Source organism: Miscanthus floridulus, chromosome 2 (genome assembly GCF_019320115.1).
Source record: "Miscanthus floridulus cultivar M001 chromosome 2, ASM1932011v1, whole genome shotgun sequence".
In the NCBI taxonomy this organism is placed as follows: Eukaryota; Viridiplantae; Streptophyta; class Magnoliopsida; order Poales; family Poaceae; genus Miscanthus; species Miscanthus floridulus.
The window spans coordinates 135,525,659-135,532,171 of record NC_089581.1 but is presented as its reverse complement, the minus strand read 5'-3'; the positions used below and the strand labels follow the sequence as shown (position 1 = coordinate 135,532,171).

Below are 6,513 nucleotides of genomic sequence, written 5' to 3'. Positions count from 1 at the left end.
GAGTCAATGCTTAGCTGGCTTAGACCGGTAAAAGTCGGGTGATTTCCTGTCACCTGCGAGCTATAGGTGGTTACCTGGATCTGCTTGGATGACTATGAAGTCATGGTATAACTAAGTGTTAAATGAAGTTGAGACCGGACGGAGACTTGCAGAGTTTTGGACTGTAGTGTTTCCGTCTGTGTCGATTAAGGACCGACCGTTGTTGGGCCTCGAGTCATGTTGAACGCATGCCTTACATTTAGCTGGCCGGATAAAGTACCTTCCGACCGCAAAGCTGGGAGATTTTTCGGGCCGAGTAGATTGCCCGCAGCGCACTGTGCCGAAGCAGGTGTGGTAGGACACGGGGGCGAGATGATAAGACCAAAGTGCAGTCGGTCGGCCCCCGGGTACATGTGGTTCCTGGCAAACTCGAGATTCCTGGAAAGTTGACTCGGTGATCAATATCTCACTTTAGCGGGTGAGTGAGGTTTGTGTAAGGAATAAATCACCAGCTGGTTAGGAATCGATTCGAATCGCCATCGCTCCTGGATAGTGAGTACTTGACTCGAGTTACTGCATCGTAGTAATTATTATGGAACAATGATGGTTATCTAGATGGTATGGGATATGCTAAATCTAAATTGGTAACTGGATGTTATTGGTTAATCAAGTGATTGCTATAGTACAGGTGCTTACCTAGATGGATAGGTCATAATAAAGATGATGCAAAGTACTTAAAATGGTTTCTTCATGATAGCTTATGCTTTTCGCAAACAAGTCAGCTAGCCCACTAAAGAAGGCCATGCATAATCCTTGGTGTCGCTTTATTTTGGTTTAAGACGGGTAAGTCTGGCTGAGTACATTTGAGTACTCAGGGTTTATCCCACCTTGTTGCAGGTGATGTTCTCGACCTGTTGATGATGGTGGCTAACCACCGGTGGGCTCGGTGATTCTATACTTACTTCTCATCTATATGCTTTTGTCGGATGATGTCACTATGCTAGCCATATATTTGGAACTTATATTAATGTAATCATTTGAAAGCTATGTTGTTTTCACTAATCAGTTTTGAAATCCAAACTTGTACTATTATTTGTTAACCCCTTTGTAATATTATTTCCGCTGCAACTCGATGTATGTGATGTGTATTTGCTTAATCACGCGATCTTGGTTGTGATGTTGATTTACCGAGGTCTTTCAGGACACTCGGCGGACTACCGGGTTTATACGAGTGAAAGTATGGGTGTGTCAACGTGTTAGCGGGGACAACCGTACTTGATCTTGTATAAATTGGGCGGTTCTGTCACAGTACGCGCCCTGACTTGGCATTTGTTACCGGGTTACTTGGCAGATTCCAGAGCAATCCTAGAATAGAACACTGGAAATTGGTAAAGAAAGTCTTGCGTTATTTGCAAGGAACGAAAAGCCTCATGATGACGTATAGAAGATCTGATTATGCGGGAGATAATAGAAAATCCACGTCTGGATATGTGTTCACTCTCGCAGGAGGAGCTATTTCATGGAAAAGCTCAAAGCAAATCGTCACTACATCGTCCACAATGTATGCCGAGTTTGTAGCGTGTTATGAGGCAACGGGGCAGATGAACTGGCTAAAGAAGTTCATACCCGGTTTGAAGGTGGTTGACGACATCAATAGACCACTGAAGTTATACTGTGATAATAATCCAGCAGTACAGTATGCTCACAATAATAGGTCAAGTGGTGCTGCCAAACACATTGACATAAAGTATTATGTTGTGAAGGATAAAGTCCGGGATCAAATGATAAGTCTTGAGCATATAAGTACCGAAAAGATGCTCGCGGATCCGCTTACAAAAGGCTTACCACCCAACGTGTTCAGAGAACATGTAGCCGGCATGGGTTTAAGGGAAAGCCTATGATTCCTGAACTATAAAGGGCCCAAAAGTTAAAGTAACTATTTCATATCAGAGACGTGCATTGTAGCTGTTAAATCTATCGGCGATTGAGACGATGAAACATGCTCTATGCATCATCTGTGAAGAAATGAGTAAGGATAAAAGGATTGAAGTTTAAAGTTTAAAGATAAAAGTAATGGTGAGATCAAATGGGAGAATGTTAGATTGATCTCCCAGCCAATAAGCCCAACGGCCTATTGGGCCTTGGTCACGCGCCCTGATCGGGGGCGCCCAACCCTACATGGTTGGTGGGCCCCCGTCGCACTGCGCTATATATAGAGGTGGGGGCCGGCGGCTCGAGGTACGAGGTTCACCGTGAGCCGCAAACCCCACCGACAAACCCTAGACCGATCTAAGAGGGCGCGCAGCCAGCAACGGGAAGCTCCACTGACTTCGCCGTCGTCACTGCTACGCCGTCCGTCTGCACTGCATCGACGTCCGTGCCACCTCTACTCCACCCGTCGCTGCCCGTGTGCTGCCTCCATCACCGAACCTGAGATGGTCGGCTCCGCGACTCCCTCCGAGGGCTCAGGTTCAACACCAACACCTCACTCTTTATCTCTCCTATCTTTTCCCTCTGTTCATCCGGTATTCAAAGGAACGAACCCTAGATCTACTGCTAGAGATCCTAACTGTAATTAACATGGACAAGTCAGGTGGTAAATACAGACGACTCATTGACTGAGATGTGGTGCTGTCTTTCAGACAATTTAATTCAAAAACTAACGTTCCACCTACATGAATGTCTAAACTTGTCCATTCAGTCTCATGTGATGGAATTTTACTCAAGTGTATATTTTATCTACAGCAGCATGAGCAGATGGGTGATACTTCAGCCTTGGACTTTAAAGAAGGGAAAGATATGCAAGGGATACCCTGGGAAAGACTGAACTACACTAGGGACCAGTATCGTCAGATGAGGTTGAAAGAATACAAGAGCTATAAGAACCTCACGAGGTCGCGCAGCGGGTTAGAACAGGTTAGATCCTTTTGTCACATTTCCGTTTTCATTTTCATGCTCGCTACTTCTGGAATTTTTGTTAAATACAATTAACTCTACTTTATGTTTATGTAATGCCTGATATGTTTGTTTTGTTTATGGAAGGAATGCAAACAAGTGGAGAGGAAGGATATTTTCTATGATTTCTATTTGAGCACGAGAGCTGTCAAATCAACAATAGTGCATTTTCAGGTACAATTTTACTCTAGTTCTCCATTCACACAGTCAGCATGCTTACCATGCTGCCACTAGCATGAAGATATTTTTTGGGGGAGGATGTGAAGGTGCCATTTGATTAATACAGTCAAATTTACCATCTTTTCATCCCATAGTATTCAAGCCTGCATATGTCTAATAAAAATATGGCAAAGCTTTTGCCGCCTTTCTAAAAGAAAAAAAGTATTCAAGCCTGCACTGACAAAAATACTGTCATGATAGTAGTCATTCCGTTGGTCATGGGCTCAGTGGGCTGTTACACAATTCAAACTTAAGAGTTGCCATGTCAAGATGCATAACGCCGTGTTGATCTTGGGTTGCTTCACAGTTGATTAGTTCAGTTTGCATCATGAAGCACATTGCTATTTAGCTCTTGTGTGTTTTCTGTATCTGAATTCAAAGGGCGCACAGGGTTAAAAGTTAGAACATGTGCCATTGTGTGCCCCTATACCTTCCATGTTCAACAAGTTCGACTACCTATACCTATTGAATAAAACAGTCCTAAAATATTAAATCTAACTTGTCCATGGGACCATGGAATTTTTTTGTACTGCTTTGCATACCAACTTATACGAATCATTAAGCATATTTCATCTGCATTGAATGATGCTGCTATTGTTCTGCTTCTGTGTGTGTACATAACACTGATTGCAGGTCATGTGACGAGTTGGGTTGCACTATTTGCAATTAGTCTTGTGATACTAGGCCCATAAGCAGGTGGATGAGCATCCTCAGCAGCCGGGAGAGTGACTACAGGGGTTGGAGACTTGCAGTATGGTATGATAGGACGTTTTACGGTGGGCGAATCTGTTAAATGGATCACCTTGAGTTTCCTTTTTTGCAGGTTGTACGGGGAGAGCTGGAGTTCACTTTTTTTTCTTTTTCCTGCAAGCTCATTTGTGTCTGATTTGCTTTTCATGTTAATGGAAATTGTTGTCAAACTAATGCTGTCTGTTAAAGTTTATGGGGTGTATGTTATCGAATATCATGTCCTCTGTTGGGGTGATATTGTGTGGCTAACCGTTCTGAATGGCAATGTTAACACGGACCTTCGCAACAGAAAGTTACAATTTGTAGATTGTAGAAACTGAACTTCGGAACACTGAAAGTTCAGTTTGAGCCTATGTATGGCCCATGATTACAGTGCTAGCAACCAAGACTAACATCACTGTAAGACTTAACTGTGAAACTTGTCACAATGGGGTGACGGTTGAAATGGTTTTATGTGCATCTGGACTTTTTTCGTACTAGCTCGGGCAGTGATTGTGGATTGTAAGGTGTACTAGTACGTTAGTGGAATCACACGCAATTCCGTGGGGGCAGGGGAAAATTTCCCCTGTAGGTCGAGTTTTAAGTTCAGTCTTATTTCTTGCCTCCGTGCAAGCTCACTCGGCAGTTGTTAAGACCCCACCAGCGTCATCAGCATTTGCTGCTGAATAATTGAATGGATGGGGAAAGAATCACAATAGTACATGTTCTTGTTACTACTGTGAAAGAACGAGTGCCATTGCATCATCACATCCTGTACCTCTCTTAATTTGTATCCTCTGCATTCTCTGAAGCATGTATTTCAAGTGCAATAATCGTGTGTTCCAAACACCTGCAGCTGAGGAACCTCCTATGGCCTACCTCGAAGCACGACGTGTACCTGGCGCAGAACTACTCTGTGATGCGCTGGTCTGCCCTGCTCCAGAGAGGAAGAGAGGTGCTCAATGTGGCCGGCCGATTGGCCCCGACACAGGTCTGCGGCCTTCGTCATCTTCCTCGTCGTGCACTCGTGCCACGACATATTGCGGCTTCATTAGCTTGCTCCTCACTTTCCTAACCTGCAAATGGTACCTGCTGCGCAGAATGTGAAGGGGGCTAGACCATTGTCGAGGGTTCAGATCAGCACCATAGGCTATGAAGGACAATCTCATGGTGGCCGGCGGCTTCCAGGGAGAACTCATCTGCAAGGTAGGATGGGTGGCCTGCAGACTCGTCAGTGTTTTCCTTAGTTCTGTCAGCTTACATGTCTCTCACTCCTGCGCATTACTTATTCATCAGTATGTTGATAAACCCGGGGTGGCATTCTGCACGAACCTGACCGGCGACGACAACTCCACCACGAACGCCGTCGACATCTACCAGGCACCCAAGTAAGCGAGTGAGACCGTCATTTCAGGCTTGCAGCCTCTGGATCTGAGCAAGGAGTGTACGAAACTAACTGAGTTGTTGTATTATGTTCTGATGATGAACCACGATGCAGCGGTGCCACTCGAGTGATGGCGGCGAACAACGACTGCGCGGTCAGAACGTTCGACGCCGAGAGATAGATACACCCTGCTCACCCAGTTCACCTTCCCGTGGTCTGTCAACGTGAGTGCCCGTGCCCTGCCGGTGCTCTGGAGCAGTCGATCAGTTCTGTCAGTCTCATTCTCATGGCGTACTGAATCCCTGACACTGGCTATATATGCATGCAGAGCACGTCGGTGAGCCCCGACGGCAAGCTGCTGGCTGTCCTTGGCGACAGTACGGAGTGCGTGATCGCCGACCCGCAGTCGGGCAAAGCGATGGCGACGCTGCGCGGGCACCAGGACTACTCCTTCTCGTCGGCGTGGCACCCCGACGGCCGCGTCCTGGCGACGGGGAACCAGGACGGGACGTGCCGGCTGTGGGACGCGCGCAGCCTCTCGGAGCCGCTCGCGGTCCTGAAAAGCCGGATCGACGCCGTCCGGGGCCTCCGGTTCTCCCCCGGCGGCAGGTTCCTGGCCGCGGCCGGGTACGTCGGGCGCGAGCAGGAGGTGGAGCTGTTCGGGGAGGTGGCCGGCGCCGCGTTCAGCCCCGACGACGAGCGTCGCGGACCGCACCTACGGCGGCCTGCTCGAGTTCCGCCGCCGCCGGGCGTTCGGCTACCTCGACTCGTGTTTCTTCTGAGTTCTGAGGGAGGCGCGCGCGCGCCATCGACTGTGTACTGTGCATGTGGCAGCCGGCGGCGTGCACGCGTACATACTTGTGTTGTGCCTAGTGTTAAGCGAAGAGTTTTGATGTGTGTAGTGTTTGGTGGTGAGGCCCTCCATTCCCTCTTTTTAGAACGGCGTAAGCGTAATGGCAGGGGCTTTCAGGAGCTATAGCCCCCTTTCTTCTTGTTTGTTTCGGACTTCGGGAAAAAAAACTTCTGGTCTCGTGTGTGTCAGAGTAAATTGGAGTGAAATTTAATTAAATTATATTTTATTTCACTCCAGTCCAACACATGTGGATTGGGACGCATGCATCCAAACCAGGCCTCTGGTGTGGTGTACTTGGGTTGTTGTAGGTATTGTTGTGGTGTACTTGGGCTGTTGTAGGTATTGTAAGCTTGCTATAGAGGGGATGTGTATCAATTCATGCTCGGTAATGTAA

The 6,513-nt window shown here is 47.2% G+C and overlaps 1 pseudogene; it reads left to right on the top strand.

Annotated features, from left to right (window-relative positions):
• Nucleotides 1–2,746: 2,746 nt before the first annotated feature.
• On the top strand, nt 2,747–6,270 carry LOC136539771 (uncharacterized WD repeat-containing protein C2A9.03-like; annotated as a pseudogene).
• The last annotated feature ends 243 nt before the right edge of the window (nt 6,271–6,513 follow it).